The sequence below is a fragment of the Mustela erminea genome, chromosome 10 (genome assembly GCF_009829155.1).
Source record: "Mustela erminea isolate mMusErm1 chromosome 10, mMusErm1.Pri, whole genome shotgun sequence".
Lineage (NCBI taxonomy): Eukaryota > Metazoa > Chordata > Mammalia > Carnivora > Mustelidae > Mustela > Mustela erminea.
The window spans coordinates 44544564-44559792 of NC_045623.1; the positions used below are offsets into that span (position 1 = coordinate 44544564).

Genomic DNA, 15229 nt, shown 5'->3' on the forward strand with positions numbered 1-15229 from the left:
ATTCTCTGTTCAGCAATCAGAAAGGAAAAATATACTCAGATGCTGACTTTTAAATACCCTTGTGATTTTTAGATCACATTCACAGATTTTAATAATTTAACAAATAAGTAGCTTCTGCCTCACTGTGCAAATAATTTTCCAGACTTAGTTATTTATATATAAGAACTGTAGGAACAGGGAGCTGTAGGAACCACAGGAATACACTGTAATTAGAACTAAAGTCTTTCCCATATAAATCCTCACTTTCCCAGAATTACAACATCCAAGAAAATTTTGGAACATTGTTATTCTGTAATCATAATGTAAATGTGAGGTAGTAACGCTACCTCATTCAGCCATAAAAAAGGAAGAAAATCCTGACATTTGTGACAACATGGATAGACCCTGAAGGCATTGTGCTAAGTAAAATGTCAGACAGAGAAACACCAATACTGCAGATCTCACTCATATGTGGAACCTAAAAATGAAATGAAAAAAAAAAATGCACAGATACAGAAAACAGATAGATGGTTGTCAGAGGTGGGGACCCTTTACCCATTTTGCCCACCCCACTACTGCTTATTCTTAAATGACTTACTAGGAAATCAACCTGACTGACCTTGGCTGCAGAGAACAACAGTAAATACATCGAGTCTCTCCAGCAGAATCTTTCTCAGCAGAATCTTCCCCCAGATAATCACAGAGCTGGATCTCCCGAGAATGCATTTTAAAGAAAAGGAGATAAGTGGAATGACAATAACCAGAACTGAACAAAAGACAGATCTCCTGGCTCCCATAGATGAGCTATGGACTGTCCAATATATATCTCGGTGTCTGGAGGCAGGTTCACGCTACGTCTGTAGAGCAGACATTGCCAGGCAACAGAATAAACCTATGTACACAGCCTCTGAGCCCCCAACCACCACCACCAAAAGAAAAAAGTCTCTAGTGAGATTTCCATTTAAGATTTAGAACACTCAGCCAATTTTCAAAAATGTCCCCAAACACAGAAGTCTACTAGAATCTCCAGGATAAAAAGTAAATAGTTCACTGACATTTCTCTCATCCCATAAAATGAGCAGAAATTTTTATTAGTCTGTAGGTAAATCTTATCCTGATCTAGACTACATCCAACAGAAGTTACATATCCGTTTAAGCCATTTCCCCTTCAAGCTCATGAAAACAAGGTCAAGATTTCAGTCCCGTGGTGGATCAGGTGGAGTCTCTGTTCTCTGAGCAGTATTGGACCCTCCAGGGAGCATCCCACAATGATTGTCAGAACCAATCTCATTGCCTTGCCTGCTTGGCTCCTTTAAGGACCAGAAACACAGTAATTCAGAGCCTATTCTTCACTACTTGACCCACAATTTACCCTCTTATCCTTGTTATTAATTTATTAATTGTTAAACTTCCAATTTCCTTCTTGCCTCAGGTGTGGGTTCTGAAACAATTGGTCTCCCATCTCTCTCCCAGAAATATAGAACGATCCTCTCTCCTTCAAAATCTCAGATCCTGCACACTTTCCTGGCTTAGCGCTATGATAACCACAGTTTCCACACTGTAATGTATTTGAGGTGCTCCCCTTCTACATCAAAAGACCCTGGGGCACCATGCTCTGTTCACTTTGGTGAACATAGGGCTTGCATAGGCCCTAACATATGACAGTTTCTCAATCAGAGTTTTTGGAATGGATGACCTGACTTCTTGACTATAGCCCTGGATTGCACATTTGCATTTAGTTTCCAACCACGCTTTCTTTCCCAAGGCTAGGACCTTTTACTTAAATGCTGGTCTAGACCTCCCTTAGTTGCCCACCCCAGCTGCAGACCCTTTGGATCAAGATAGTGTGATATTCTGCAGTTCCTTCTAGCCACAGCCAGCCATATGCTACCCAGAAGCCCTTCCTTCTATCCTAAGAGAGAAATAAGGGTGTCCTTGGACACAAAGGAACTGGGGAGAAGAACACAGATGAACCAGTGCACATCTACCTGAGCTATTTGAAATACAGTTCTAAGGGGGCCATCTGATTTGCTGAAGACCACATACACAGTTGAGCACCTGCTAAGGGACAGGCACCCTTTACATACATCCCATTTTACCCTGTTCTATGGGTTCCGTGAAGAAGAATTATCTCCATTCTACAAATGAGAGAAGTAAGATTTGAAATTTTATGTAACTAACCAAAGTTGACATGGCTTGGTAAACAGCAAGGTTGGGATTCACACTCATGTCTGTCTACCCATGTCCGTTTCCCCTATACCACTAAGTCATAGTACAGTGGCCATAAAAACTGGGTTCTACCATGTATACCTAATACTCTCAAAACAATAAAAATATATCTTCAAATTGAAGACACTAAGACTAAAAAAGAGTAAGACTTGGTAAATAAGTGGGAAAACCCTTTGGTCAAAGGAATTTGATAATAGTTAAGATAGGCATAGCAAGGCAAAACACTGTTAACTCTGGATGAATTAAATTAATGAGGGTACAACATGCTAATGAATCAGAGAAAGATTTTAAATTATTAGGAAAATCAGATCGACCTTCATAAGCAAGAACACTGATTCTTTTAAAAAACCTAATACTATACGAACAAAAGAATACTACATAAGACCTAAGTTAATTATAAAAGCGAAATCATTTTTCCCACTCTGCTTTTTCAAGCACACAAACTGTCTCATTAGTCCAGAATATTAAATAACCCAGGCCAGAAGTGACTAGCACTCAAATAAACTGTGCAACACAAAATGTTCTCCTACAATCAGATGACTGAGCAAGATTAATCAGAGAAAGCATTTTTACTTTCAGATAATCTTCGAATACTTACCTAGGGAAAGTATTTAACCATTTCCTTGATCAAGAGACAGATAGCCATACCAAACTTACATGGCGGGGTGATGTTTTAGAAAGACCCAGAATTTTATTATAAATCTGGCTCCCTAATGTAGTGTCAAGTCACCTCTGATTTGCCTCCTCTCCCTATTTCCCCTTCCCCACTATCTGACTGCCTTGATTTATTGTCAGCATTTTTTTTAAAATGTCCACAAATCCACTTACTCAAGTATTCTAGTCACACTGACCTTCCTTTGGTCCCTCAAATGTGCCAGCTCTTCTACTCCATCTGCCTCAGTTTCCCCAACAGAATCCTCACTTGGCTGCCTCCTTATTCTCTGGGTCGCAGCCTAAGAGTGTTACCTTCTTGGCAAGGCCTTTCCTGACCGCTGAGCGTGACGCCATCTCCTACACTGTTCTGTCTTGCCCTACACCTCTCTTCCACCAAAGCACTGGCCACTCTTTAGAAAGATACATTCCTGTGTGAGATTACTTGCTTAACACTCTCCTACACTAAACCCATGAGGATAGGAACCTTGCTATTTTGTTCACCACTGTTTATCCATGACCGAGGAGCTTCTAGGAAGAACTAGAAAATATCTGCTAATAAGAGGACGTACAAATGTCAAATTAAGGGGAATCATCTGGTCTAGAGATTTCAGTGTAGGAGTCATTAACTTACTGATGATATCTGGAACCATGAGGCTTACATTACAGAATGTTCCTGAAATGTGTGTAAAATATTTGTGTTCATAAATTGCCTATTTTAAGGGAGCTGGAGAACTTGGTATTTTCAAGGATGTTGTGAATCATTTTGTAAAGAAAATTACACTACATTTTATCTTTTGAGTATATCTCTTGGTCCGCGTTAGAACTACGTCACGCCAAGTGCAATTATATCAGGTGAACACAGTCATACCTAAACCCCCCAAAAATATTTGCTAAGTGAATCAAAATACATAATATCTCTATGTCCCTTATCAAGTCAGTCCTCTATCAAAAAAAACATTATCCCTAACATACCTTTCCCAATACATTGTGACTGGCTCTAAACAATACATCCCTTCCAGACCTGCACCAATTAAAGTGGCTTTTATTTAAATCAAATATTTTCAGAAATCTCACTTCTATTCATTTTTCCCACCTATATAAATTATCATTTGATAAAACCTTAATTCTGAAAATAACAGGCTTGAATCCATATGTGACTTTTTAAAGCAGTACTTTACATATTCTGAAGCTATGGCTTGATGTGTTTTTAAAATTACTTTTGCAACTATATCAGAAAATTTAATGTCTAGGGATACCTGGGTGGCTCTTTTATTAAGCACCTACTTTCTTATTGTAATCGGGGGGGAAAAAAAAAAAAGCATCTACTTTCAGCTCAGGTCATGATCCTGGGGTCCTGGGATCGAGCCCCAGGTTGGGCTCCCTGCTCGGTGGGAAGCCTGCTTCTCCCTCTCCCACTCCCCCTGCTTGTGTTCCCTCTCTCTCTGTCTCTCTCTCTCTGTCAAATAAATAAATGAAATCATTTTTTTAAAAATGAAAGAAAATTTACACACCCTGGGGATAAAAAACATATGTTTATAAAAAATAAAAAATTTTTAAAAAAAAAGAGTAGAAAACAAAAAAAAAAAAAAAGAAAATTTAATGTCCATATATGCTCAATTCATTCTTTTCCAAAAGCCACCTTCTTCAAAGGAAACTATTTATTGTTTAGGTGGTAAAACCGTGTCTGCCATTTTAGAGCAATCTGATTCTGTCACAAGAGGATTTCATTAAGCTGTTACCCTTCATCTCCTCTAATTAATCCACCACCAACTCCTGAGGGTTTACTTCCTAAATACCTCTTGAATCCATTCACTCTTCTCCAACTTTATCATTTCCACCATGGCACCTCTTCTTCCGGCTAGGGAGTGGTACAAGAGCTCCTTGCTGGCCTACCTACTTCCACACTGGCCCCTCAATTCTCTCCCCATAGCCAGGTGGTTCTTGCCAGGCTCTGCTCTTTCTGGCCCTACAGTGCCATGCCAGTCTGCTTCTCGCACCCACTCTCTCTACTGTCCAAGCACAGTGGCGTCAGATATACCCAGACTGCCTGCTCCATTTCACATAGGCCCTTCACCTATGCTGTTGCCTGGACCAGGACATTCTTCTTCACCTCTTTATCTCTAACTCCTCCTGTCCTTCAGATTTCAGTTCAAACTTCACTACCTGAGGGAACATTCCCTGGTCAATGAACTCAGTCAAATCCCTCTGAAGCATATCTGCAGAGGACCATGAACCTCCACTCCAGAACCCTCTTTACAGTTGTACAAGTAAGTTACTATCTCTACCTTTAACAAGGCTGCAAGCCCATTAGAAAGGGCTTACATTTGTTTACTTTCCCCAGCAATTATGGGATCTCTAATTACGCCCATTAAAAAAAAGAAGAAGAAGAAAGAAAGAAACGAAAGTCTCAAGAAGTTATATGTATTTTGTTTCGTGCCACACTGCTCCTAACTGATAAACCTAAAATTTCAAACCCAGGCTCACACAAAAGGCAAAATGGCGTGAACAACATGATTACATCTTGGTAGGAATACAGACACCAGTGGTCCAGAAGTGAAATATAATATGCAAATACAAGAAAAGTTATGTTAAGTTGGTAAGACTGTAAGGTGTTTTTTTGGTGGTAGTGGTAGTGGTGGTGGTGGTGGTGGTGGTGGTAGCTGTTGTGTTTTGTTTTTTGTTCTCCTGTTTTTTTACTTTTGGGGGGGATGAAAAGAATTATCATTGTAAGAGTTTAATGGCCCTGGGGCGCCTGGTGGCTCAGTTGGTTAAGCAACTGCCTTCAGATCAGGTCATGATGCCAGGGTCCTCAGATTGAGCCCCGCATCAGGCTCCCTGCTCAGTGGGGGCCCGCTTCTCCCTCTACCTCTGCTGCTCTCTCTGCTTGTGCTCTCTTGCTCTCTCTGTTAAATAAATAAATAAAATCTTTTTTTTAAAAAAAGAGTTTAATGGCCCTTCAGAGCCACTTTCTTCATCTATGAGCCAAGCCATTCACTTAGCAACCACTCATGCTGCACAGCAGGTGCTGCCCCTCTCTACTCTAAGCCTAGTGCAGACCAGTGCTGGATTGCAGGCCTCCTACATAGAATGCTACTGTTTTCAGTGAGTCTCAGGAAGAGATGACTGACTGTGGGGCAAGCTGCACATCCTTTCACTGTCCTATCCCTGGATTTTCTACTGTACTAATAAATCAGACTTTATTAACAGGTTAGATATAGCCAAAGGAAATTACAATGTGGAGGGTAATTTTTTTTAACCACATGGTAGATAAGACTGCCATTAAAATCTAAAGGGAAAGCAAAAAAGTTAAAACTCTTCACAGTGTTGTCTGTTGGTTACATCCTTGTTTCTAATCTGATTTCCTTGTCCTCAACAAACCCCTAGATTGGGACTCTCCATCTACTTTTGGATAACCTTACCCTCCACCCTGTTAAGAATTGGTCTTGTTGTTCTCACCATCTTTTTAAAAGCATAATCTAGTCCCTCAATAAATGAATGGATAAAGAAGATGTGAGGTGTGTGTGTGTGTGTGTGTGTGTTTGTGTGTGACGGAATATTGTGCAGCCATCAAAAAACTGAAATCTTACAATTTGCAGCAACCTGGATGGAACTAGAGGGTATTTTGCTAAGCAAAATAAGTCAAACAGAGAAAGACAAGTATCATATGATCTCACTGATATGAGGAATTTGAGAAACAAGACATAAGATCATAAGGGAAGCGAGGGAAAAATGAAACAAGATGAAACCAGAGAGGGAGACAAACCATAAGAGACTCTTAATCTCAGGAAACAAACTGAGGGTTGCTAGAGGGGAGGGGGTAAGAGGGATAGGGTGGTTGGGTGATGGACACTGGGGAGGGTATGTGCTATGGTGAGTGCTGTGAAGTGTGTAAACCTGGTGATTCACAGACCTGTACCCCTGGGGATAAAAACATATGTTTATAAAAAATAAAAATTAAAAATATATATATATAAAATAAATAAAAATAAATAGGGAAAACATTTTTTAAAAGAATTTGAAAATAAAAATAAAAAATATAAAACCATACTCTAGCAGTTGTATTTGTATGGGGTCCTCCCTGCTCTCTTCCCTCTTATCCTTCCATGAAACGTCCATTGTCAGAATGTCCCATTCCACCAACTTCCAAAAATCATGTCTCCTCCCAGGGTCCCCCCAAGACACAGAACAAATAGTTTCCATAATATTACAATGCCCCCACCCAATCCCAATAAGAACAACGAGGTTGTGAAAATAGCTAAACAATAGGAGAAAATGTCCAAAAAACAAAATGAATTGTTCTTGTTCTAGGGTACATCCTTCCAATTTTCCATCCACCCCAGCTCTGAGTAAACTGTAAGATATAGTAATCACTCAAGAGAATATTTCCCTAAATCTGAGTTATTCAAACTAGAATATCATCACTGGGGACTACTTTACAGCCATTCAAGGTAGGTTTTGGCAGCTAACACCTGGCTTTGTGGGTTTTCCCACAACTGTGAGAGGCGATTGTGCCTTCTTATACTTCCTGATCATCCAGTGGTTAATTACTGGCTCAAAAGCATATATATTCACTTCCCAATGACAAATATTAAGCCTCAGAGTAAATATAGCCCAAACCTAGACAAAATAACTCTAATGGTTTTCCCTGTGTATATAATCTGTTCCTCTGTCCACAGTAAAGACAACAACTTATATTATTGTAAGGAATTGCTTCTGTTCATCCTCTTACTTTCATCCTGGGGTTTACAAATGAATAAGAAACACCTAAGAAACAAAAGCCATTAAAAATCCATCTATCCTTTGTTGGTACTCCTTAGCTAAACAAATCTTGAGATGAAACCATGAAATCAAAATGCTTTAATTTAATTTCTGGATTAAGTTTTTGAGACAGGTACTTATTCTCCAACAATCTGTCAGCTTAAAGTTTAGTTGAATATATAGAATCATAAGTTGGCATCTATTAAGTTATCTTCCACTAACATTTTAAAGATGACATTCCATTTCCTTCTGGCATCTATTAATGCTGAGGAGAAGTCACTCTCAGTTTAATTGCCTTTAATAAGTACTCTCTATTTCTCCTCTCTGGAAGAGAGAGAAAATTTCTTTATCCTTGATCTACAGATACTCCACAATGCTTCCAGATAGAAATTTGGCTTTATTTTCCTTGAACAAGACAGTCTCCTTTAATCTGAAAATTCATTTTTTTTCAATTCTAGAAATTATTAGTTACATCTCTTCAGATCTTGCCTCTTTCTCATTTTCTCTATTCTCTTCCGCTTGATCTTATTAGATACATGTAGGAAGTTTTCAGTTTAATTTCTCTCAGATTTTCTCTTTATATACTATATTGAGTGATTTTCCCAAATCTATCTTCCAATTTATTAATGTTATATTCAACTATGTCTAACCTACTACTAAATTTTCATTCTACTGTTTCATATTTCTGAAAGTTCTACTTAATTCTTTTTCTAATCTCTTGGTTCATTTTTCATACTCTCTTGTTCTTCTATTAGCTTCATTCCTTGTTTCTTCTCCTTAAAAATGTTAAATATACTAAGTATAAAGTCTATTTTAGATAATTCTATTACCTCCAGTTTCTCTCTTATTAGTTGTATCTGCTGGTTCCCCTCCTGGGTGATTCCTTTCCTTATGGGATTTGCCATTTCTTTTCTCTTTAGCAGGGTTGTTTCTGTGGGAGTCCCATGTATGATCTGTGATCATCTCTAGAGAACAATTTCCCATTTGCCTCTGCTGAAATTCAGTTTTTAAATCAGTGTATATGTTAATTTTTCAACTTGGCATGCCACCAGAATGATAAATCAGGATGTTACTCCCAGCTGATGAGTCACATTTGTCCCATCCCCATTCAATGGGCTGGACACAGTTCTACAAGACTTCCAGCTCCATGCAGCAGTCTCAGTTCCAGTTCCCTATCTTGTACAGTCCTGAGACCTCATCTCCTGACTTTGAGTGAGTGTTAAAATTCCAGACTGGGGCCCAAAAGGACTTTACCAGATCTAACAACCTCAAGTTCTATTTCAGTTTCACAACCCATTGCCACTTTAGCTTTATATTTCCTCTACATTTCTTGCACCTGAAGATTTCCATTATTTTAAGCCTGGCTCTATCTTTTTAATTTAAATTATTTTAATTTATATTATATTTCTGTTTTTCAGAGTGAAATGCTTTTTTTCATATTTGGTATACTGTATTACATAATCTCTATCCATGTGGAAAGATGGTGTGAGGATTGACCTTTCTCAAGAAATAAATGTTCCCTACAGTTGGAATTAAATTTTGCGGAGAAAGCAAGAGGCAGGACCTATCTCTGAGTGAGTAGGTCCCAAGGCTCAGGTTGAAAATTTTATATCCCAAACCTTTGTAACACTGAACGTAAATGAAATGCCTTGTCCTTCATCACAGTCCAGCATAACCAGGGTCTGTCAATCTAGACCCTCCATTGCCAGAGGAGTAATTATCCCAATACTGCAATATCTCCAGAACTATTACAATTTTTTTCAAAATGCAAAAAAAGGCGGGGGCATAGGTAACTCAATCAGTTGAACATCCAACTCTTCATCTCAGCTCAGTTCTTGATTTTGTGATCATGAGTTCAAGCCCCACACTGGGCTCCATACTAGGTGTAGAACCTACCTAAAAAAGAAAGAAGGAAGGAAGGAAGGAACAGAGGAAAGAAGGAAGGAATGACAAAGGAAGGAAGGAAAAAAGAAAGAAGTAAGTGCTGGGGATTTTTACTATCCTTTGTAATGTAGGATTTAGTCATAAAAACAGAAGCCACACTAGATTTTTTAGTAGGAAAAAGTTTAATATAGGGAGATAGAGGTTTTTACTACTAGTGGAAGGCTGGGGATCAGCTTTGTCAGGAATGTCAATTCTAGACATCTCCAAGTACAGGGAGGTCAGACACCTGCAGCAACAAAATAAGCAAACTTTAGAAAGTTGCTGTTGCTGGTGGGAGCCAACACCAACAACCCCAGGACAATATTCAACCACCATGAGCAAAACTCAACATCTGCCAACTGCTAATGACTATAGATAGGCCTGATATAAAATAATGGCTTCTTTCCTTCCATCTTCTAAATCTCAGTTGAGATGGACTATAGGTACCTGAGGAAGCTACATCACCCAACTGACCATGTTGAGACAAATGAGAGAGGAATAGTTTGGGATGGAGATGGTACAAAGTGTGTAAGGGCTACAATACTAACTATAACAGTACTGACACCAGCCTTCACACTAGAAAATATATATGGGAACTGGAAGCATGGAACAAAAAGCACAAGTCAAGTGTTTTTTCACAGATCTTTTCATTTGCGTATAATACAGTATCAAAGAACCATGATAAACCTAGAAAAGAAATATGAAAAAGGAAAATACTTTGACAGCAACAATGATAATAGCTAACATATACCGGACACTCATTTTGTGCCAGACTGTGTGCTAAGTGCTTCACAAATAAGAGCAGTTAATTTGTGTCAAGGGTATGAATATTTAGAAAACATTTAAATGGATAACATTACTCAATGTACAGTTTTTTTTTCACCTAACAAAAATTAACCATAATTTATTGACAGTGACTAATACCCAGGCTATATTCAAATTTCTCTGAAAATCTAAAAATATGCTTCTTTTTGTTATTAATAATCAGGATTCAAAGAGATTCTATTCATCTCATTTGGCAGTTATGTCCCTTAACTGCCAGTCTTTCTTTATTTCTCCCCATGTCATTGACTTTTTGAGGAAATAAGATCAGTTTTATAAAATATCCCACTATCTAGATTTGAATACTGGATTCCTCAGTGTCATTTTTTTCCTATTTCTCTCTATTGTAACTTATTTAAATTAGTTAACATATAGTATAGCCTGGGTTTCAGGAGTAGAATTTAGTGACTCATCACTTACAATAACCTGGGCTCATCCCAACAAGTGCCCTCCATAATGCCCATCAATCACAAACCCCATTCTCCCACCCCCTCCCATCCAGCAGAATCTATTCAGTTCAGAGCTATTCAGTTCAGAATCCAGTTCAGAATCTACTATGGTTTGCCTTCCTCTCTGGTTTGATTTTGTTTGTTTGTTTGTTTAAGATTTTATTTATTTATTTATTTATCTAGAAAGTGCACTCATTCACCTGTGTACATGTTCATGCTGGGGGGAGGAGTAGAGGTGGAGGAAGAGGAAGGGAAAAGAATCCCAATCAGATTCTTCGCTGATCTCCAATCCTGAGATCATGATCTGAGCTTTAAACCAAGAGTTGGAGGCATAACCTACTGAGTCACCCAGGCACCCCACCTCCCTCTCCGTTTTTTTCTTATCTTATTTTTCTTTCCCTTCCACTATGTTCATCTGTTTTGGTTCTTAAATTCCACATATGAATGAAATTTTCTTTCTCTGAATGAATTATTTTGCTTAGCATAATACACTCTAGTTCTAACCACTATCGTTGTTGCAAATGGCAAGATTTCATTCTTTTTGATTCCTGAGTAACATCCCCTTGTATATATAAAGCACATCTTCTTTTTTTTTTTTTTTTTTAATTTTTTATTTTTTATAAACATATATTTTTATCCCCAGGGGTACAGGTCTGTGAATCACCATGTTTACACACTTCACAGCACTCACCAAAGCACATACCCTCCCCAATGTCCATAATCCCACCCCCTTCTCCCAAACCCCCTCCCCCCAGCAACCCTCAGTTTGTTTTGTGAGATTAAGAGTCACTTATGGTTTGTCTCCCTCCCAATCCCATCTTGTTTCATTGATTCTTCTCCTACCCACTTAAGCCCCCATGTTGCATCACCACTTCCTCATATCAGGGAGATCATATGATAGTTGTCTTTCTCTGCTTGACTTATTTCGCACATCTTCTTTTTTTTTTTAAGATTTTATTTATTTATTTGACAGAGAGAGATCACAAGTAGGCAGAGAGAGAGAGGAGGAAGCAGGCTCCCTGCTGAGCAGAGAGCCCGATGCGGGACTCGATCCCAGGACCCTGAGATCACGACCCAAGCCAAAGGCAGCGGCTTAACCCACTGAGCCACCCAGGTGCCCTATAAAGCACATCTTTATCCATTCACCAGTCGATGGACATTTGGGCTCTTCCCATAATTTAGCTATCATTGATAGTGTTGCTATAAACATCGGGGTGCAGGTGTCCCTTTGAATCAGCATTTTTGTATCCTTTGGATAAATGCCTGGTAGGACAATTGCTGAGTCATGGAGTAGTTCTATTTTTAAGTTTTTGAGGAACCTCCATACTGTTTTCCAGAGTGGCTGCACCAGTTTGCAATCTCACTAATGGTGCAAATGGGCTCCCCTTTCTCCACATTCTTGCCAACATCTTTGTTTCCAGAATTGTTAATTTTAGTCATTCTGACAGATGTAATGTGATATCTCATTGTGGTTTTGATTTGTATTTCCCTAATGATGACCATTTTTTCATGTGTCTATTAACCACTTGTGTATCTTCTTTAAAGAAATGTCTGTTCATGTCTTCTGCCAATTTTGTAACTGGATTATTTATTTTTTGGGTGTTGATTTTGATGAGTTCTTTATAGATTCTAGATACCAACCCTTTATCCAATATGTCATGTGCAAATGTCTTCTCCCATTCTGTCAGTTGCCTTTTCATTTTGTTGATTGTTCCCTTTGTTATACAGAAGTTTTTATTTTGATGAGGTCCCAAGGGTTCATCTTTGCTTTTGTTTCCCTTGCCTCCGGAGATGTGTCTAATAAGAAATTGCTGCAGTCAAGGTCAAAGAGGTTGCTGCCTGTGTTCTCCTCTAGGATTTTGATGGTTTCCTATCTTATATTTAGGCCTTTCATCTATTTTGAGTTTATTTTTGAGTATGTGTAAGAAAGCGGTCCAGTTTCATTCCTTTGTGTGTTTTTGTCCAGTTCTCCCAACACCATTTGTTGAAGACACTGTCTTTTTTCCATGGCTATTCTTTCCTGCTTTGTTGAAGATTAGTTGACCATATAGTTGTGGGTCCATTTCTGGGTTCTCTATTCTGTTCCATTGATTTATGTGTCTGTTTTTGTGCCAGTACCATACTGTCTTGATGATTACAGCTTTGTACTACAGATTGAAGTCTGGGATTGTGAGACCTCCTGCTTTGCTTTTCTTTCTCAACATTACTTAGACTATTTGGGATATTTTCTGATTCTATACAAATTTTAGGATAGATTTTCTAGTTCTGTGAAAAATGCTGGTGTTACTTTGAATGTAGTACCCACAGTTCTTACTTGTCAAAGCATTATTTGACAAGTTTAGAATCTTGTTTAGGGGTTTAGAATCAGAAACTATTCATGTCTACTAAGAACAAATTTAGGCTAGGGTTTATCCCACACATTGTTGTCATGATTTGTTTTAGGTGGAGATGGAAACTGACAAGCCTAACTATGTCACTTAGAAACTACAAATCAGCAGAGATTATACTCTACAAGGACAGTAGGATCACAACAATTTGACAGTTTTGCAAAGACATAGTTCAGCACACACTGGATAAGTGTTTCAGAGCTAAAGTCTTCTCAAGAATCTCCCTCTTAATGCCCTAACCCTTAGTTTCTTTTAGGTGGTGGAGCAGTCCCAAAACAACTATCTTCCAAGGTGAAATTTATGGTATAAACAGTCGTGGAAAACAAGAATGGCATATAATTATAAGAATAGCTGAGGAAAACAAGAAGGACTTTGTTGAGCTTTGTTCTCAGCAGGAAAAACAATGATAGGAACTGTTGGGGGCAAAGGGTATACATTTATTCATTTTCTAGATATGAGAATAGATATAAAGTACCAGGCATTACAATAGATGATCGAAATGCAGTGATAATGACACACTGTCTCTGCTCTCAAGGGGCTTACACTCTAGTATGGTAGGAAGGCATAAAATGTGACAAAGGCAAATTGAATTATTTGTCTACTATTTTCTTTCTATAAAATAAAAGCAGGCTTTGTTCTGCATAGGATTTGTCTTGTCTAGGACAAATTGTCCAGCATCTCACTACAGATGGGGCAATCCAGTTAGTCTTGTTTTGTATCACAGAACCTATTCAACAATGTCCAGGTAGTTCAGTCAGGGTGTTTAACACAGAAGTATCTCATCTATAAACCATCTGCAAAAACTGAAGCTAAAAAGATGCATGCAGAAAGACAAGAAGAAAGATCAGTAAATCATAGCTTCAAGGAAACTGAAACAAACAAGCAAAAGCAATTAATAAATATACATCTACCACAGTAAGAAAGGAAGCCGTATTAATGAAAGAAGAAGATGCAGGAAGATACAACTAAGAACTTTAACTTCTGGTCAAAACGAGAAAACAGGACCAGATTATCCTCCCATCTGAAAGAACCAAAAATCCAGATAAATATATTAAACAATGGTTTTCAAGATACTGGACATCAGGCAATGAGAGACACTAAACCCTAAAAGATGGGAAAGAAACAAGCTGAGCTCAATCACTGCCCCCAGCTTCATGCCTCAAGAGCACTTCCAGATACTCAAGAATGGGGAACAAAAGTGAAGCCTGGCAGACTCTGTGAGGTGAAGAGACAGGGCTAGGGATAGAGGTGGACCAAGTCAGCAAGACCTCACATGAGACGTACCAGAGAAAGAAAGTTAAACAGACTGATAATTCTGGATATCTAAAGAGGATTCTCCTCTTTAGAGGAGTACTGATCAGAGCATGTGTGTGAGGAAGCTACCTAAAGCTGAAAAGAGACACACTAGAAATTAGAAGTAACAGTTAAGGTACTCCAGAGAAACAGAACTAATAGGACATGAATATACAGAGTGAGAGCTTTATTTCAAGGAATTGACATAAGCAGCTGTAGAAGTAAATCTAAAGTCTTCAGGGTAGGCCAGCAAGCTGGAGAACCAGGAAAGATTTGCAGTTTGAGTCCCAAGGAAATCTCCTGGAAGAATCCTTGTCCCAGAAGTCAGTCCTTGTTTTATCAAGGCCTTCAACCAACTAGATGAGGCTTATCCACATTATGGAGGACACTTTTCTTTTTTTTTTTTTTTTTTTTTTAATTTGACAGAGAGACATCACAAGGAGGCAGAGAGGCAGGCAGAGAGAGAGAGAGGAGGAAGCAGGTTCTCTGCTGAGCAGAGAGCCCGATGCGGGACTCGATCCCAGGACCCTGAGATCATGACCTGAGCCGAAGGCAGCTGAGCATGACACTGAGCCACCCAGGCGCCCTGGAGGACAATTTTCTTTACTAAAAGTCTACTAATTTAAATGTCAATCTCATCCAAAATCCAGCTTCACAGCAACATTCAGAATAATCTTTGACCAAACATGGCCCAGCCAAGTTGACACATAAAATTAGCCATCACAGTAACAATAC

At 38.7% G+C, this 15229-nt stretch overlaps 1 pseudogene; it reads left to right on the top strand.

The window, feature by feature from the left end:
• The first annotated feature begins 699 nt into the window (after positions 1 to 699).
• LOC116568194 overlaps positions 700 to 15229 on the top strand; it is a 41219-nt pseudogene continuing 26689 nt past the window's right edge.